The 20,440-nt window shown below is 36.5% G+C and overlaps 1 protein-coding gene and 1 pseudogene across 1 annotated transcript in view; one reads left to right on the top strand and one right to left on the bottom strand.

Annotated features, from left to right (window-relative positions):
* Sgcz (sarcoglycan zeta) overlaps positions 1–20,440 on the top strand; it is a 1,036,342-nt gene that overhangs the window by 541,560 nt on the left and 474,342 nt on the right. The gene's annotated exons all lie outside the window — the stretch shown is intronic.
* LOC110336840 lies at positions 1,308–11,613 on the bottom strand (annotated as a pseudogene).

Below are 20,440 nucleotides of genomic sequence, written 5' to 3'. Positions count from 1 at the left end.
ATGATTTTTTGAGCTGTGGCTACTGCAAGTCCTAAAGGATACACTCTAAAACTGCAGGGATTGATGTCTTCACCGATGCATTTTATTTCATGCTAGTGTGATTATTTCATATGCACTGTTTCTTCTGGCTTGTTTGTTTGTTTTTGTTTTGTTCCTTTTTAAAATAGGAATTCTAAACCATGCTATTAGATATTAGAAAAGTGTAACTCGTTTTTGTTGTTTTATAGGAGTTCAAATATAAGAGACTTTGGGCTTTAAGTGCTATAAAATTTTTACAGATTATGAGATTTTAAACTTTTAAAGCAATACATTCTGAGACAATGCTGAGTTATTGGACAAAAGGGGAAGATTACTGCTTAAACATGAAGTGTTCACGTGTGTTCACGTGGAGTGGAGTCAGGTTGGGTAGTGTCAATAGCCAGCTTCCTATAGCCTCGTGTCACCAGTGAGATTGGTTGATGAGCATGTCTAAGGGATTATCTTGATTATAATAATAGTGGTGCTCAAACCTGATCAATGTCTACATTGTAATTCCCTAAGCAGGGGATTGTGGACTGGTTCTTAAAAGGAGAAGATAACCTGAGCACTATGAATGCATTCGTTCATAACCCTTTTTCCTCTGACTGTAGACATAACATGGCCAGCTTCTTCTGGCTCCTACTGCTATGACTTCCATGGCATGATTGACTGAAACCTGGCAGTGGGAGCCAAGCAACTCTTTCTCCCTAGTATTTCCATTTGACATTAGATGGCCTTAGTTCTATTTTGTTCAATGTTTGATTTGTTCTTTTCTGTGTTCTTATTTGTTCATTTGCTTAATACATATTAAATACACTACTTATACAACCATAAGGTAAATAAGTCAGAACTTAATGCATACATTAATATATAAAATATTAACATAGTATGTAAAATGACATATAATAAGAATATACAGGGCATGGTGTGATGAAATTAAAGGGTGGATAAAGATGTACCACCTGGAGACATTCAAAGCAGGTAATATAATATAAATCTTTCTAATATTTTTTACTTATTATTTCTCCCAAGAGTTTCCTTTTGTTAACAGAATGCCAATCATTTAGTGATAAATGGTGGAGAAGTACACTTTAACAAAATCTTTTATATACATACAACTTCACTCCTTGAAATCTGTTAGGGGTTGTGAAGAAAGAAAACAGACCAAGATATGGAAAACCTGTGCTCAGATGTGTTGTGCAGGCTCACATGAAGTGGCACCAACTTTTCCACAGCTGGAATCTCAGCATGTTTATTTTGTCCAGAATATAGGGAGTTGTTGAATAGCTCTAGTAGACGTTAACTGTGCTGAAGCGTCTCAGGCTGTAGACATCCAGGAGGAGGGTGCTGCAGTTGTGTTAGGTTTTTGGACATAATGGTCAATTGTTAGTACTTGTACACACTGCCTACATTGTCACTTGAACAAGAGATGGGATTTGCCACTCTTCTGAGTTTCACCAGGGGAAAGGCTCTGCCAATTTCTCATGAGTCCAACACCCTGATCCTTTCCATGGGCAGCTCATGTCAAACAATCACATTCACTCTGAATTCCTCAGGACTTCACTAGATCTATACATTTTATGAAAAAACCAGAGCATATTTGCATATAATGATATTCATATCCTTGCTTTTTTTTTTGCCTCATACATTAAATCTTGGCTGAGTATTTCATATGGCAGGATGCAAAACATTTTCAATCTGTCTCAAAGTCGATCAATATTTTGATCATGTAATTGTCAATTCTAAGAATACAACTTCACATAAATATGAAATTAAAAATAGCAGAGTATGTTTAGGGCCATTTAAATTTTGTTGCAAACTGTTTTCCAATCTCAAGCAAATATTCATTTAATACTTTTTATTAAAATTTAAATGAGAAACTTAGAAGCTTTTTATACCAAATATTTTTACATGCTAAGAAAAATATTGTCTTTATTTTACACACATAGAACATTCTGCTTCCATCAGAGGAGAAATTTTGCACGTCCAGTATAAATAGTGTAACTCACAGCAAATAATAATGTGAAACTTAGACAATATTTAAGAAAGTATTCAGTCCTATTATGTTGAATGAGGTCACAGACTTTGAAAATATGCATATATTTTTATAATCAAGCATGCATGATGCAGTCCTGGACAACCCTTCCAGAAACATCAGATTCCTTCATATATGACTTTGAATTAATGACAATTTATTATGCTTGAGAATTCATGATACTGTTACTGTTCTCTCATTTTTCTGTGATCCTCACATTCAGTTACTGAACATTCTGTGTTTGCAGCCAATAATCTAGAAAGTGCACTTTTAGAGGAGCCCTGGGGACAGAAAGTCTTCAGGGTAATTTCTTCCTATTGTCTGTATTTGGTAAATTATGTTTGGCTAGAACACAGCCAGACTAATTTATTTTTGTTTGTCTCCTTTATCTGAACAAAACCAAAGTGGAACATTCAAAACATTCTGGGACTCAACGAGAATAAAGTGTTTGTCGTTTGCCCTTTAATGATGTGATCCCTGATATAAGGCATTTACTTATACAGTTAATCAGTGAGCTATTGGTAATACTGAGAGAGAGGGGGGAGGGAGGGAGAAGGAGAGGGAGGGGGATGGAGAGGGAGGGGGGAAAGAGAATAATTACCATAGCATAGGGAGAATATCAAAGGAGTTTTGGAGACTAAACTAGAAGAAATGGGAATGCTTAAAGGCTTAAAATGAAGAACATAGACATCTCTGGGAAGATACTGACATAACCACCATCTTCACACTGGTACTATTTATTTCTAAAACCTTGTCCTGTACCTATCTTCCCATTCAGTTAGATCTTTCTTGCTGTAGATTTTTTATTGATTGTGTGTGTGTGTGTGTGTGTGTGTGTGTGTATTTCCTACAGGTGAATTGCATGCTATAAAACGAAGCACCAACTTCATGCAACTATAGATCATTATTGAATAATGTAGTCAAATAATAGCACTTCAATGATGAATGGTGAGTAACTTTATATCAACTTTATAAGTTCCTGTAATATACTTATCTAAAGTTTCTTCAAGGAATATTCTAAAAATATTAAAACTGATCAAACAACAAATTTTTACAGCTGACTCATGATATATTAAAGTCTGGAGAGATGCCTCAGCTGTTAAGGTCATTGGTTGTTCTTTCAGAGGACCTAAGTTTGGATCCCAGCATTCCTGTAGTAGTTTACAATCTTATATTACTCAAGTCGCAAGGAATCTAACACCCTGGGCCTAATTATATTAACATGTTCATATTAAGAAAACTTACTCTGGGAATAGAATAAATGAGAGGAGATGGCATCCAATGTATATTTATTAGCAATAGAGAAAATATTTATTTGGCCTGTGCTTTTAATTTTCTATGGCATGTTATTTGGTTTTAGAATAATTCAAGGTATATTTTCTTCTATCATATGAGTGCAAAATGAATATGACTCAGATGGAAATTTGCAGGGATCATATACTAAGGATATAAATGACTCATGCTTAATATATAGGTTTTCATATTTACCTTCTTAATTATAGTCTTTCTAATCCCTGCCTTATCACAACAGGGATCCCTCATGTGGTATCTGTAATAAAAAGTCATAAAATAAGTCCTCCTTGAGGAAATTTAATTATGTTTGCACTGCCCTCTAATCCTTTTCAATAACTTGCCTAGTAATTTGTCAAAATAGGCATAGCGAAATATACAATGCCTTTCAAAGTAATACTCATTTTTTTCCTTTCCTGGGTAAAAAATTTAATCTAATTATGCTTTGCCATCTGTTAATAATAAAATAGTTTTACTTTCACACATGATAAAGGATGCCTGTTAAATAAATTAGGTCTCGATAATTGAAGCTGTCATGAAATGTCACTGCAGAGAAGGGTAGAGAAGGTTATGAAGGTGGCTACTGACCCATTGCACCACTAAGGGAGCCAGAAGATTCTTGTGTATAACATTTGCAAACATTAATAGGAGTTACCGAAGCAATGAGTCTTACAGATGAGTCAGTCAGTGCTTTATGAATCCATATAGAGCGAGGTTCAGAGAAAGTATGACTTGCTTGAACTAAAGAGCAGGAAAGGTAATGTGTGAACTTCCTACTGAAAAATAAATGCAAATCTCAATATATTTACATCACAGTCTGGGCTCATTATATACAATAGCCTCTAATCTGTGTCCTCACTAAAAACATAGATGTTTAGTTATTTGATGACTACCTAAAGAAAGAATTTATAATAAGAACCTTGTAACCTCCACATTCATCATTAATTTGTTTTGTTTGTTTGTGTTTTTTTTAATTTAACAGAACTGAACATACCATCTCATTTCGCTGTTATTGAAAGAAAACATATAATACAATAAACAGAGATATAGAGATATAGGTTATTTTAATAAACGAAAACAAACATATCTAATTTATTGCTTCAAACTGTTTGACTGTGACCTTCTATCAAGCATCAATATCAATCTGAAGAACTATTTTTTTTTTCTCATTACAACCTTGAGTAAGCAGATTAAGTACATTACTCAAAATTCCACATGGAATACTCTGTTAATGAGAGAGAAAGTATTTGCATCCTCCCTTGTTACTCCTTGCTGGACATGAGGCACGTGTTCTTACCAGTAAAAACGTGGAGACTGTGCTCTCTGATAACGCTACGTTTGCATTCATACTTTCTTCCAGCATGGCAGAATTTCTCACTAAAGTTTCAGTGAGACCTGATTATGCAGAGAGCTACCTTTGGTGCCTAAAACAACCTGGTCCAAGATTAGTGCACAATTTCATGTACACTTTTAATTCTAGAATGCTTGTGACCTGAAACTGAAGAGATGAGTTTGGCATTCCAGGGTACTCATGAATGTTATTCCACACACTGCAGTACCTAAACTAGGGCTCATGTTTTCTTTTAAATCATGTGGCATTTACACTCTCCCTGACCTTTATTCTGTGCTCAGACTTTCTTTTCCACTTATTGAAAATACATTCTTCCCCTACATAATATAACCCTTTCTCTATATCTTACGAGAAACAGATCATAGAATAGAGAGTTAGAGATTAGGACAAGGAAACACAGATGGCAATCAAGGGACACAAGTATTCAGTTCTTCACAGTAAGTGCACTCTGAAAAGCTAATGAAGACCTCTTGCAAATTCTTCCAACCAAACCTATTTGCTGTTTAATGACTGTATAACACGTTCATATTCCTGAGAATTCCGGGGCATTGGTATACTATATTATTTTTCATTAAAAGGAAAATCTATTTTATAAATCTATAATACATATGTGAAAGAGTAGATAAACCTTGTGTATTTAAAATAAGTTATGAATATTATGTAGAGCTAAGAATAAATTGTTGATTATAGGTAGAGGTTGGATTTAAATCCGTAATTTCCCTTTTAAAAGGCACCAAATGGCCATATTTATCTTGGCAATTTTAATCTCATAAACTTAAGAACCTAGGCTAAAACACTGGTTATTAACAAAGGATAAAGAAAAGTGATCAAACCAAATCAAGGGAACTGTCACTTTTTAAGTAGAAGATATTATACAGTAAATGATTCAATATGACCGTAACAGATTTTTGCTGACTAGTATAGCTAATTTCATTTGTAAATCAATTTATTTTATATCCTTAAGAGAGCTAAGCAGCTTATGTTTACAAAATCATTGAGCAAGCAACTGGTAATTATTTAACTTTTGCCCACCTACCTACTTTTCCTCTAAATATCTCTGGTCTACAAGGCTGAACTTTGTTTATGTGAACTCTGCCTTATTCATTTGAAAATTTTAAGATCCTTCCCCGTACATCATATAAACCAAAAATACGTTCAATGGTGATGATAATTCAACATACTGCAATTTTAAAACTCAAATGATTTCAGAATCTAATCCATTTTTGTGGAATATACCATGCATAGTTATACAGTATCCGAAGCCTAAAAAGTTATATGGTCTTTAGTATTGTTTTGTTTTTAGAAATGTGTAATATAGATATTTACCCTTATCTGTATTTTAAAATTACCTCTCAAATATTTCTGGAAGATTACTTGTGTGTTGTGATGAACCTTTATGCTACTAGAAGATCTAGGCTCATGAGGTTGTGACTTCCCTCTTCATGTCAATGAGTCCAAGTAAGCTAAACATGACATTGTGGGAAGCTTTAATATCAAGTATTAAAGATAGTAGTATAACATTTACACACACACACACACACACACACACACAGACACACACACACACACACACACACACTCACACAGGCATGGACACGCAAACACACAGAGAGAAGGAGACAGACAGAAAGAGAGAAAATGAGACAGAAGCAGATCTTTTAGAGTTTATTACAGGCTAGTTTCCACATGTCCTTATTGGGCTTCGTTCTTTAAGGAATTTAGACAGAAGAGCTGCAACCAATAGACCCAACTCTGTCCATCTGAAGAGAAAAGCAAGCTTCAGTTCTCTGAGGCAGGCTATGGGTCTGATGAAATATACCTAGTTTTGTTATCTTCTCTCAGAAACTTATACTTTAATTCAATTCTCTCCCTGCCTGACCCCCTCCCCCTCTCAAATCTGAGAAGCAGAGACATGTCCTTGTCTCCCCATCAGGCTCTGAGAAAATAGCTGTGCTCTCTTTTTCAATTCCAAAATCCTGATAAACATGTTTTGGTTTATATCTGTCCCCAAAGCCAGACAAAAATCTGTGTGCACTTATCTGTGTGCCCAAAAGATATGATTGACATATTATTTCTGATTTACTTTTTACAGCTTTGAATACCTGCTGTTTTTTGTTGTTATTGTTGTTGTTGTTGTTTAGCAGATAAAACATTGGTAGATTGAAAAGGCACTAACATTTTCTTTTAATTTTCTTTAACTGGCTACTAGTTACCATTGAATATAAAATTTTAAAATTACCAATTAATTTGCAGCAGGTGTGTGTGTGTGTGTGTGTGTGTGTGTGTGTGTGTGTGTGTGTGTGTGTGTGTAATTTGTTAATTCATTAGCCTTGGGTTGGGAGTAACTCACAGAAGGAACAATGTGGAAATTAGCAATAGGAGAGGAGTTATTTATCATGGTAGACACTGACTGCTTTTCTTTTATACCCAGCAGACATTTCTGTAATGGTATGCTTTTGTGGGATTTGGATGCAGGCAAAGGAATATTTGGCAGAAACATCTGATGCTGCAAAGCTGCTATAGAATACTGAAAACAGGAAAAAACTAGTGTTTGGTCAATGGTCAGAGTCAGCTTCTCACTGGTACTGCTTCCAGGCCTTGCTGATGAAGATGTCCCTGCTCTCTTAATGATGGAGATGGTCTGTTGTCCATTTCCTCTCTCAAAGCCATTTTGCTGTAGTTGCTACCCTGGTTCAGCTTAAATTGGGCAAAACTACAATGAAACATTTTTGTTGTTGTTGTTGCTTTGTTAATTGATTCGGGTGTAATGACTTATCTTGAAGACAGAAGGCCAGGGTCCCCCAAGGTTGTGACCTCTCACTTTGATTATGTCAAAGACCTGATCAGAAGAGGGAGTAAGAGGCAATGAATTATTCTTTTTAACCATAGAAACCCACAAACTTTCATTCTGAAGAATATTTAATCATTTAATTTGATTCAAGTTTTTAAATTTTATTTATTTATTTATTTATTTATTTATTTATTCATTTATTTATTTATTTATACTCCATATTTTATCCTCTCCAACATCTATCCTCTAACTGTTCCACATCCCATACCTCTTTCCCACCCCCTGTCTCCATGTGGATGTCCCAACCTCACATCCCACCTGACCTCTAAGCTCCCTGGGGCCTCCAGTTTCTTAAAGGTTAGGTGCATCATATCTGAATGAACACAGACTCAGCAATCCTCTACTGTATGTGTGTTGGGGGCCACATAGCAGCTGGTGTATGCTGCCTGTTTGATGGAACAGTGTTTGAGAGATCCCTGGGGTCCAGATTAATTTAGACTGCTGGTCCTCCTACAGGGTTGCCCTTCTAAGCTTCTTTCAGCTTTCCCTAATTCAACAACAGGGGTCAGCTGCATCTGTCCATTGGTTGGGTACAAATATCTGCATCTGACTCTTTCGGCTGCTTGTCAGGTCTTCCAGAAGGCATTCATGCTAGGTCCCTTTTTGTGAGTGTTCCATAGCCTTAGTAATAGTGTCAGGCCTTGGGACCCTCCCTTGAGTTGGATCCCTCTTTGGGCCTGCCACTGGACCTTTCTTTCCTCATGCTCCTCTTCATTTCCATTCCTATAATACTAATAACTTTTCAGACAGGAAAAGTTATGGGTCAGAGTTGTGACTGTACGATGACAACCCCATCCCTCACTTGATGCCTGTCTTCCTTCTGGAGGTGGACTCTTAAGTGGCTACATATAGACATTCAATGAAAGAAAAAAGAAACATAAATACATCCACCCTCTTTTCTTCTGCTCCACTTACTATGTTTAGAGACACAGAGTGACCTCCAGAAAACAAAACAAAACAAAACAAAACAAAAAAAACTACAATTAAGGTTGATTTAAGCAAGGGTCCTAGGAAAATCCTGTTTTATAACCTAGCATTATAAATGATGGATGTTTATTGAACAGTTAGTATATGTTACCTACTGTGCTAATGAATTTTTAAATCATGAATTGCCATCTTAAAAAGTCTAAATTATTGTAAAGCTAGCTTGCCAAGACACCCCATGCTAGGCAGGTGGACAAGATGACTTGATTCCAGAGGTAAATTGCTTGTTCATGGTCCATATGGCAGGGAGCTTTGGACCATTGGTGGGCTGGCCATTTAATAGAGGATGGTGACTGCTATTCTTTGAACATGTTTCACTGAGAAGACAGTTCACTGTGTTTGTGCTCATATAGTCCTAGTTATTAATGCAAGCAATACAATAACTAGTTTTAAATTTTCACTCTCAGATTTTAATAGTATGAACTTATTCTAGCAGAAAGATTAGCTAGAATAGCCTGTTCTGGAGCAATTCTCTTAACCACCTTTATGCAATTGCTAACAGCCTGTTTCTCTTACAATCATCTCATTTGACGTTGGGATAGCTTATTCTTGCTAGAGTTATGGTGATTCAATAAAAGCTAAATTTCTTTGCCCACTAAACTCCCATTTTCTGCTTGAAATCATATATGCTTAGATCTGATCGTGTGAACCTTACTAAAAGCCTTATCCTCCCATAGAATCCAATTAAATAAATATGATTTATTTCATTTTGACAGTCTTCTAAACACTAGATGAATCAGGAATGGCCCACTGCTTCAGGGAATCTAACATGATTGGAGTTACCTAATGCATTTACTGGTGTCTTCAAGCTGTGATAGTAAATGGCCCAGAGACTGGATGACCTATGCATCCCAACTTAATTGAGTAGATCTTTGTCCTCAATGACATGACAATACTGATTGCTTCTGAGTTTAGGTCATACTTCAGCTAGGTTGACTTTGTAACTAAAAGAAGGCTTGGAGAATTTGGATAATAATCTATACTCCCTTTTCCTCATTATATATGTCAGTATGAACATATAATAGTTAGCTCTACCGATGCCTCTCAGTTGTATTAATGGACTCTGATCCCATGAAGACTTCTTTGTTTTATAAGAGATGGAAAAACAGTTTATATTTTTTTATACAATGACATAATTTGTTTCTTGGGAATATTTAAAATCCTAAAAGTGATAAAATTTCATTTTTAAAAGGGGGACAGGGATAGTGCAAAGTCAGTCCACATGTAAGGCCATTCTTCTTTTGAGTTTCCTGTGTACTTCTCTTTCTTTGTTTTCTGGTAGCTGAATCCAACATGGCCTCACTCTTTTTTTAAGCTTGTCCTTATGGCTGCTCATGCCCAGATCAATGAAAGGAGGCACCTTAAAACCTAAAGACAGTCCCTCCATGAGTACTCCTCAGTCGAATATGTAGCAGAGGATGGCTTTGTCAGGCATCAATGGGAGGGGAGACCCTAGGTCCTGTGAAGGCTCGATGCCCCAGTGTAGGGGAATACGAGGGGAAGGGAGGGAGGAGTTGCGGGTGGGTGGGGGCACACCCTCATAGAAGCAGGGGCGGGAATGGGCTAGTTTGTTTCCAGGGGAAAAACTGGGAAAGGGGATAGCATTTGTAATGTACATAAAGAAAATATCCAATTCAAAAAATAAGAAAAAAAGAAGAAAAAACCCCCAAAACAAAAAACGAAAGACAGAGGGACCTTAGGCAAATGCACTTACATTGTTCACATTAAAGATCTGCTTGAGGAGTTGGGAGTCATGTGCTGGTTGGTGTCTAGGACCAGCAGGCTTTCCGGGCAGTCTTTTGGAGAAAGTAATACTTTTTGGTCAGCTTTTCTAGCTGAGACTGAATATCACAAACCTATGAACCAGGAAAAGTCAAGTTGATTCAATAGAACCTTTGATTGCTTCAAGTAAAGAGGAAACCTAACTCTTCAGGACACAGGATGAACATGCCCTCTTCCATACAGTCTCCTGGTTGTTCTGCTCACACAAAATAACTATATTCCTTGGAGTCATCAGGAGGGTTGTATTGAACAATCCAGTTCAGTTCAGAGATGTCTACCCCTCTGGCTGCGACATCGGTGTACAGCAGTATTCCTGTACCTGCATTTCAGAATTAGAAGAACATGGTTCTTCAGTTAATTTGGTGTTGCATTCCATGGATGGGCATGACAGGTAGGTCTATGTAGTTCAGCAGCTCATGGTGGTATTTGACGGACATGTATGATGAAAAGGTGATCGTCACTTTCTTCTTCCAATTCTTCTTAAAAAATATGAAGAGCAGAAGAGACCTCTTCTCAGAGCGACAAACAACATAAACCTGCTCAAGGCTATCTATTTGCCATGGCAAACTCTTTATCATTGTCAACTCCCACATGTAATGGCCCCTTTTTTCCAGAAAAATTCTTGCCAAGTTCATGTGGCAGAAAAGATCCTGGCTTGCCTGTGTGCTGGCAAAATTTAATAATTTGTTTTAGTTCTTCATCAAGCCCAACCTCCAAGATACAATCTGCTTTGTCAATAAGAAGACACTGTGGATTCTTGTACATAAATCCTGGCATGTTCTGCACATGGTCTAGGAGGCAGCCTGGGGTGGCCATGATGATGTGGATCCCACGGACAAGCTTCTGAGCTTTAGTAGACATGTTACTGCCCCCTATGTGTGAACATAGTGTGTCTTCAGTGCCATGAGAACACCAAGTTCTGCATGGCCAATTCTCTGGCAGGAGAGAGAATCAGCACTCCTCTTTCATTCCTGGGAATGAACTTCAACTTCACAATGAGCTCAGTCACAGGGATGAGGAAAGCAAGGGTTTTGCTGCTGCCCAAAGATCCCTCCCTTCCAGAAATGGCCTGATACTCTTATGCTGGATCTCCATCTCATCCTTGAAGCCCATCCCTTCTGTAGCCTTCAGAGTGTTCCCACTGAGGAGATTGGACAAGGAAGATAATGAAATGTCCTCAAAAGTACCTGTCATTCCTAAAGACAGGCTGGACAAATCACTGTCATTTGGTTCTCCATGCCATCTTCTGTTTCCGCATGAACTTCGGAACTCTCCTCCATTTTTTGCTTTCTTTGGTGTCATTTAGCATTTTCCTTTTATTTATTTATTTATTATTTATTTATTATCTATTTATTTATTTATTATTTAATTTTTGGTTCTAAATCAGGAAATGGCTATGTTGCTGCTTCTGCATTGGTTTTAAGTGGCAAGTTTTCAGGGTGAGCTTTTAACTTTTGCATTTTCCATGGTCTCCTCAGGAATGCCTCCACTTTGTGCTTCTACTAAGCCCACAGTCATGGAATGATTTAGGGCCTTTGAGATTTTCTACCTTTTCCTGTCCCTCCCCCTTTTTTATTGGATATTTTATGTATTAACCTCTCTTCCCATTGATGTCAGACAACGCCATCCTCTGCTTTGTATGCGACTGGAGCCGTGAGTCCCTTCATGTGTACTCCTTGGTTGTTGATTTAGTCCCTGGGAGCTCTTGGGTGTCTGGTTGGTGATATTGTTGTTCTTCTTATGGGGTTTCAAACCCAGTCAGCTTCTTCAGTCCTTTCTCTAGCTCCTCCTTTGAGGTCTCTGTGCTCAGTCTTGTGGTTGGCTATGACTATCCACCTTTGTATTTGTCAGGCTCTGGCAGAGACTCTCAGGAGACAGCTATCACAGGCTCCTGCCAGCAAGCATTTCTTGGCATCCTCAATAGTGTCTGGGTTTGGTGTCTGTATATGGGATGGATCCCCAGGTGGGGCCATGCAGAGACTGTCCCACCTTTTCCTGTTCCTTTAGGCACGGCCCCATTTTGCAGTTGTGACATGGTTGTGTCTGATGCTTCTTGCAGCTTCAGGTTCCACTGCTGCAGCTTGTTGTTCTGCTCCTCAGTCTTCTTGAGCAGTAATTTTATCTGGAAGTGTGACAAGATCCCGGGCTTCTCCAAAGGTCTGCACCGAGCAGTGGATGCACATGCGCATTAGGAAGTAGAAAGTGTCTAGTTCTTATTTTCTTATAGTCACTAATCCTCTTTCAAGGAAAGTTTGTTAGTTATTTAGGCGTCAGATTTGGAGATAGGCATGACCTTGGTGCTCAGGAATGTCACTAGGTTAAAGAAGGAAACAAAATATAGTCAGAGGATATTTATGACCTACCTCTCTCAATATCAGAATATATTATATAAAAATTCTTTTAAATAAAACTATATATTAAAAATAAAATGTAATTTAAAAAATAAAATAAATGAGGATTTTTGCCCTGGTGAAAGAAAGACATCTAAGCTCTTAGAAAGCCTTTTTGCTCTTGAAGAAGACAATGTTCAGTTCCCAGGACCCAGATCCATGGCTCACAGCTTATATAGAGACAATGTATAGTCTTGTTTACCTATCATGCACCACATTCACATGCATAAACTCTTAAAAAGCTATTTTTAAGGTTTTAAATGAAATAAAACTTTGGCCATATAATATTATGATATATAGGGATATATTATTTGATTTCGAAATAAAATAAAATCCTGTGAAAACCTAAAATTAGCTCTTTGTAATGAGCACATGCAATGTGCTGTGTGATGTGTACATGCTTTGAAAACACCATTCCATTGAACCACTCCAAGTAATGGAAGATTTATTATTATAATTACGTTCATTTGAGATAAGTTGTATGCAAAGAGAGGCTAAGCAACTGACCCAAGGATTAAAGCCAGTGAACTGGGAAACATAAGTTATAATGTCATTTGATAATACAAGAAATGTTACCTAACTAGCCTAGAATATCACTCATTATCAACTGTTATCCACATTTGCCTGTGGAATTGAAGGAAATCAGAATAATCTGATAATAAAATGAAGGCTGGTTTTTTTAATTGAGCTACTTTATTTGTGTCAGGTTTTCTAAACATTTTTCAATTAACTATAGTTGTCACTATTTAACGTTTTTCATGATAAGATTGCATTAATTTTATATTACTGTTGTGAAAATTCAGCACAAACAGTGGATTTAAATAACACAGACATTATCACAGCTCTTAAATTTATTACAACATGTGAAGTTCTTAACAAGGCTACATTTCTTTTGGTGAATTCGAGAGACAGATCATCATTTGTCTTCTCTTGCCACTGTGGGTCCTTGACAGAGCTGGTATCTTTGGGATTTCAGGACAGAGGTTCCAGTGTCCTGGCATTTGACACTTTAGAGCCATCCCTTCCTTAGACACTCTACTTCCCATGCTTCACTGCTCCACCTACAGGCAAAGCCAGGAGAGGATTGGTGAGGCCTTGTATGGCTTCTAGCTGACTCAGCGTCTGCAACATCTTCCTCTATTATGGTCCCTGTGATTAATATGGAACACTACAGACAAGGCTGGAACATTGCTCCATCTTAGGTTCAAGGGTTTCACCACTTTAACTTCATCGGCTATCTATCTGTCTGTCTGTCTGTCTATCTATCTATCTATCTATCTATCATCTATCTATCTATTGCTACATATTATAATATATTCACAGTTTCCAAAGGAAAGGACTCTAATGAGAACAATCTATCCAAGCAGTAGAAACACTCACTGAGAATGCCCCAGGGCCCAAGTGCTTCCAGTTATTTCTGACATGAAAGGTAATTCCGCAATGAATAGCACAGGTCAGAAAGGTGGGCTTCTTATAAGTGCCAGAAATTATGTTGTGTTTTTTTTTCTTAGTTTTTAAATCTCTTCTTTGGTAACAATTATACGATAACAAGTTGCAACTCATTTGCCATATGGAAAATATTTTGTTAATGTAATTTGTTGAGATGATATAAGCAAAATTTCCAGAGAAATAATATAGTGAGCAGTTAGTTGTATCTGAACTAATCATTTGGAGATACAGGAAAGGCAAAGTAACAGGGGTAGGGAGGAGTTGACATCACACTGAGCCTTCTGACGGGGGCAATTATTGTATATGAGATTTTGTTTCTGAATTATATGTTTATTCATTTATGCAAGGAATTTAGCACAACAAAATGGGGCTAGTTATCCTACTTATAAATGAACTAGTTAAGTCAATCAATAATATAAAGTCACACAGTTAAATTCAACATTTAAATCACTGATGTAGGATATCAATTTTTATTGGACTAAAAATAATGTCATAACTACAACTGTCTTTAAATTTGGGTGTGCACATTTCACAGGAGGAACTGACATTTTAACTGAGGTTAATATTTGTGAATTAAGAATTGTAAATATGTTCAAACATCTGTAGTTTATGTTCTTCTATATTCTGTATCAATGCCAGGTTTCTTTCTTTAGATTTTTGGATTTTCGAAAGGAATTTATACATTGGCAGGTGTTAAGACATTAATTCACTCTAACAAAATACATTTTACCTTCAGGTACATTTTAATGGTAAGCGGAAACAATGATAAGAGTTCATATTTTCTTACCAAATTTTGACAGTTATTTTTCTAGAGTTGAAATACTCACTTAGACACAAATATGTTTATGATTCATTACTAGTTAATGTTCTAAAAGATTTATTTGTGTGTATGTGTGTGTGTGTGTGTTTGTGTGCGTGTAAGCACATATGTGCTTATTAGTTCCTGTGGATATTAGAAGAGAGTGTCATAACTCCTAGATCTGGATTCATGGGGTGATTGTGAAATGTGGTTGGTACCAGAAACCAAGTTCCAGAAGCCTGCAAGAGAAGCAAGTGTTCCTATCCACTGAACCATCTTTCCAGCCCCTGTTTTAGTAACTTTGATGCACCAACTTCGGGCCAACTTCAGGCAGTTAATGACTGTATAGGAGTCCATCCTCTGGAATAAACTTCCTAACTTGTAGAATAACAGTTACATTCATCTTGAATATTTAGGATGCTTCCATCAATACATTTCTGTTTTAAAATTTTATTGTAATGTTATTTACCATATCAGCTATATATAACAATGGGCTCAATTGTGATTTTTTCATAGATGTAACTAACTTATTTTGATCTTATTTGCCACATTACACTCCTTGTACCCTTATTAATTCCTTATTAAAACCCTCTTTTCCAAGTAGTTTTTTCTACTTTCGTGTGCATGTGTGTGTGAGTGTGTGTGTATGTGTGCATGTGTGCTTGAATGAGTGTACGTATGAATATGTATATATGTATGTCTCTGTGTCCGTGTGAATGAGTATGTGCTCATGTGTGTGTGAATATGTGTGCATGTGAATTAGTGTTATTACAGATGCTTATAGAAACATGTTAAACTTACCAGTGGCTACATTGCTGAAGAAAATGTCTTTCCTTCCCTTCTCAACCATTATTTGTACCTGAATCCTCCATGTGGGCTGGAGACCTGCCAAATTTCTGCTTCTATGAGAGAAGTGTGCTGTGCACACATGTGTGTAGACTACGTGAAGAAACTATAACTGGTGTCATGTGTACAGCAGCCATGTTATACCCCAGAAGTCAGTGGTCATTGTCTACACACATGTGTAGAGCACACATGTGTGCTCTAATATTGTTTCCTATGATGTTCCCCGAGCTGTGAAATTGATAGTATTCCTCATGAAGAAATTTTTAAGCTCCATGGAATGAGGAATTAGGGGAAATCATTTTCATTGGGTAATTTTGGAAAACATTATACATGATGCATTAATATGCTGCCAAGATGTCATCTAAATTAGAACAAGTATTTCTTATATGTTTTAGGAACACAGTTGCTACCATGAATGTGCATGAATACATTCTTCATACTTGGTCTTAACAATATTTTTGGAACTGTGCTGGCTAGCTTTTTGTCAACTTAACACAAGCTACAGATGAGAACCTCAAGTAAGAAAATGTCTCCATATAATCACAATTCAAGCAAGCCTGAAGAACTTTTTTTTTTTAATTAATGAGTGAAAGAGGATGGCACTGTATGCTGTGGGTGGTGCCATCCCTAGGCTCCTGGTTCGGGGTCCTGTAAGACAGCAGCCTGACCAAGACATGGGAGGCAAGCCAGTAAGTAACATTACATTAATTCTCATTCAGAGAATTAGGAATTTATTGGGATCATGTGATGAAGCCATCATTTAGTGAGACAACAGTTGGTCCATTAAGTTCTGCCTAAGTAAATTCATCAAGCCTCTCTATGTAGGTTGTGAGATATAAAGAAGCAAAACAACAAATACTGCAAGGCTGACTATTAAAGGCTGAATCCATAGAAGACAGCAGACCAGGCCAAGAGCAATTCAAGTTCTCATTTTAGGATATGGAAAGCATAATTATTTGTATGTTTTTGTCATAGTTCCTCATCCAGACATTGAGATGTAATACCTGATAAATGAACTTGAAAGAAGGAAAAGATTCAGTTTTCTGTCCATCATGTTGGAAAACTGTAGTTAAATGAAGCATTCCACACCATGGTGGCTATGGAGATAAGAGATGGTATATGTGCTTTCTAATTTCCCTCACTCCCTCCCTCCCTCTGTCCCTTTCCCCCTCCCTCCCTCTGTCTCTCCCTCTGTCCCTCCCTCCGTCTCTCAGTCCCTACTTCCTTTCCTCACTCCCCTCTCCTGTCTCTCACTCTGTGGGCATGTGTGTGCATGTGCATGCCTGTTTGTATAACTGTGAGTGTGTTCATGTGTTTTAAGGCATACAAACAGTCAGCAGACAGCCTGAGTTGTTGGTTCTAGCTCCCACCTTGTTTGAAACAGTGCCATTGTTGTCCATTGCTGAATAAGCCAGGCTGATGGGGCGGACAAGCTTCTGGGGGTTCTCCCATCATCTCTGCCTTTTATCTTTCCACAAAAGCTTTGAAAATGTGCACTCCTGTGCATTGCTTTAAAGGCCTCTCTGGATTAAAATACAATAGGAAAGTGTTTCATCTATTGAGCTATTTCCCTTGTCCTAATTTTTCTTCTTCCCCCACCCCAACCACCACCATGGGATGCTAATTCTGAGAAAAATTTCCTAGACTATGCTTTAATAATTCTCTATGTGCTTTTCAGTCAAATCAGGCTGATTCAAGATCATCATAGTTTCCAAGATTCTTTTTCAATTTTAAATATTTATTTATTTATTTATTTATTTATTTATTTATTTATTGTGTTTAAACAGTCAGTTGAGTTGTCAGGAAGCTTATGTTTTACTTGATCTATAATGTAGGTGAGTCAACATGTAAGACTATATTTGGTTCAAAGGAGAAAAACCTCTCTCTCTCTCTCTCTCTCTCTCTCTCTCTCTCTCTCTCTCTCTCTCTTCAGTTCAAATTTTAAATATCAGAACTGCAATAAAATGTAAATGTTTGAGATTTTTTATTATATGGGTAGGTTTAAAATTCATTTGTGGTTTAATTTTTTATTCTTTTATCTATATATTAATATAGATAAAATATAAATTGAATATGTCTTTTAGTAAGTTAGATTGATGTATTCTAAAAATTAATTAATGCAATTTGCTTTCCAGTGGAAAGACAAATTCTTTGGAAATAGTTTATAGTTGTTAGCTACCATGACCTCTGGAAGGGTAGTCAGTGTTCTTAACTACTGAACTATTTCTGTTTTCTAAATCTTACCGTACACACCCAGAATTTAACTTAGCATAAATTAATTACCATACCATTCTGAATTCTACATAAAACTTTATAAACATTTTAAAATTTATTCTTCTTCTTCTATGACTATTCTCAACTACTAAGTCAGCATTTTTATTCTTTCATCTGTCCCTCACTTTCTCTAGAACTTGAAAGATGTCACAAGACCTTTTACTCCTTTCTAACCTATAATGGTACAAATCGTTGTTCCTCTAAATAGATCCTTAAAACTTTCTGAGGTGTACATTCAGACAATGGAAGGTCTGTAATTTTTTTAAATTTAAATTTGCACCTATACACATGAGAAGCCCCAACACAAAACAACACAAAACTCAAATATGTCATGTGTTTTGTGATCTGAAGAAAAATCTGTATCTCATTATCTTCATTACTGTAAAGATAATACAGCAACAAAAAGGTATGCTTCTGGACTCTTAGATGAATGGGATCAGTACATTAATGTCCAATGAGTCATCTCCCTTATTGTCAAAGTAAGGAAACCTACTGTCAAATCATGATTGCACATTCATAATGGTACCACCTTCAGCAACATATAAAATGTATCATAACAAGCTACTATGTACTGTATTCATAAATATATAAATATATGCACATCAGAGTTATGGGTAACGTATACTTGTAGACTTTCTGAGTTGTATCAATAGGTAGAGCAAGAATTTAATTTTATATGCAAGTGAATCCTTTGCTAAAATATATTCCCCATAGAGGAAATGATGGTTTTGAGCTAAAACAATCCAAACTTCTGTGAAACTTTGTCTTAGTTAAAAGTCACTAACTGTAATTATTTGCCAATGAAGTTTTATGGTAAAATTTGATAATTTGTGGAGATTTATGACATATTTGTTTTAGAAAGAAAAAGAAGCATTAGTTATAAAAGAGGTGTCCAGGTTGGAAATGAATGAACTTAGTATCATTTCAGTAGTCTGTGGAAGGCATCAGTAAAAATGCTGCCTGACTACTCATCATTAACAACAGTAAGTATTTTCACTAGCTACATTTAGTAATAGTGTGGCTGTGGATCAATTCCAAGGAAGAATTTTCAAATAGCTTTAAATATGATCAGTTGTTAAATAATACTTAACATTGCAACTGAATACTAGTTTATTAATAAGTATAATGATATAGAGATAGTTAGATGACACAAAAGCTTCCTACATTTGATTTAATAATTTAATATATTCAGCTGATATAGTAGAGACAGTGAGGAATTACTGAGTATTGGAGTTACCTTGGTTTCCCAAGCTCCTTTTCAGTTGGCTTGAGGCAATGTAGACATTGTTGGCCAAACAAGTGTGAAAGAACTTGTGTCAGTTCTGGTTGAGACAATTATAAGTCAGTGTGCTCTATCACGAAGTTCTTGCCCTAGTACAGGGGAATGCCAGGGCTAGGAAGCAGGAGTGGGTAGGTTGTGGGAGCAGGGCAGGGGGAGGCTATGGGGGATTTTCAGAGAGGAAACTAGGAAAGGGGATAGCATTTGAAATGTAAATGAAGAAAATATCTAATAAAAAAAGAAGATAGACCAAGGGATACTACAGAAATCAAGATCTGTCTTTGATTATTTTCTAATATAAAGTCAGCAAAAGCAAAAAAAATCACTACTATTGAAGACTTGATTATTTGCTATCTCTATTGACAAAGCAATAAAATAGTTACTTAAATTAAAAAAAAAAAGGTCCATGTGTTTGACAAACACAGAAGCCATGCATTCCAGATATGGTGGTTACCACATGAACAGTAGAAATTATTTGCTTGTTTACAGCCTACATAAATATAAACTAGATGTCCACTGAGCCTAGTTCTGATACCATCTTAGTCTCCATGTTATGGAAAGATATTTCGGTCTAACTTTATCAATATCCAGTACTTTGGTTTCATCATTCTTTGAAATCAAAATGCTGTTGATCTCTAAATTACAAACATAAATTAGCATTCCTTTCCTAAAAATATTACTTAATATAAGCTCTACTTAGGCTCCTAGACCAGATTGTAGTTATGGTATTTTGTTCACCACACAGAGAAACCTAATTTTATCATTCTTGTTCCTGATGAGTCCTTCAATCTCCATGTGCTCAAACTACCCCCAGATTACAGATAAGGAAATAGACAACTGACACTTTTAGCCTCCACAGGCATGAGGCACCATGTGTACACACGAATACATTCAGGAAAATGTACATACACACAGATTTAAAATTACTCTTAGAACTTCTGAAGTTCATTTTACAAAAAAGAAAGAAATACAGAAACAAAGAAAGGAAGAATTGAAGGAAGGAAGGAAGGAAGGAAGGAAGGAAGGAAGGAAGGAAGGAAGGAAGAAAGAAAGAAAGAAAGAAAGAAAGAAAGAAAGAAAGAAAGAAAGAAA

This window comes from Mus pahari, chromosome 19, assembly GCF_900095145.1.
Source record: "Mus pahari chromosome 19, PAHARI_EIJ_v1.1, whole genome shotgun sequence".
NCBI lineage: Eukaryota > Metazoa > Chordata > Mammalia > Rodentia > Muridae > Mus > Mus pahari.
Note: the sequence above shows the minus strand (reverse complement) of the source record. Positions and strands in the feature narration are given on the sequence as shown.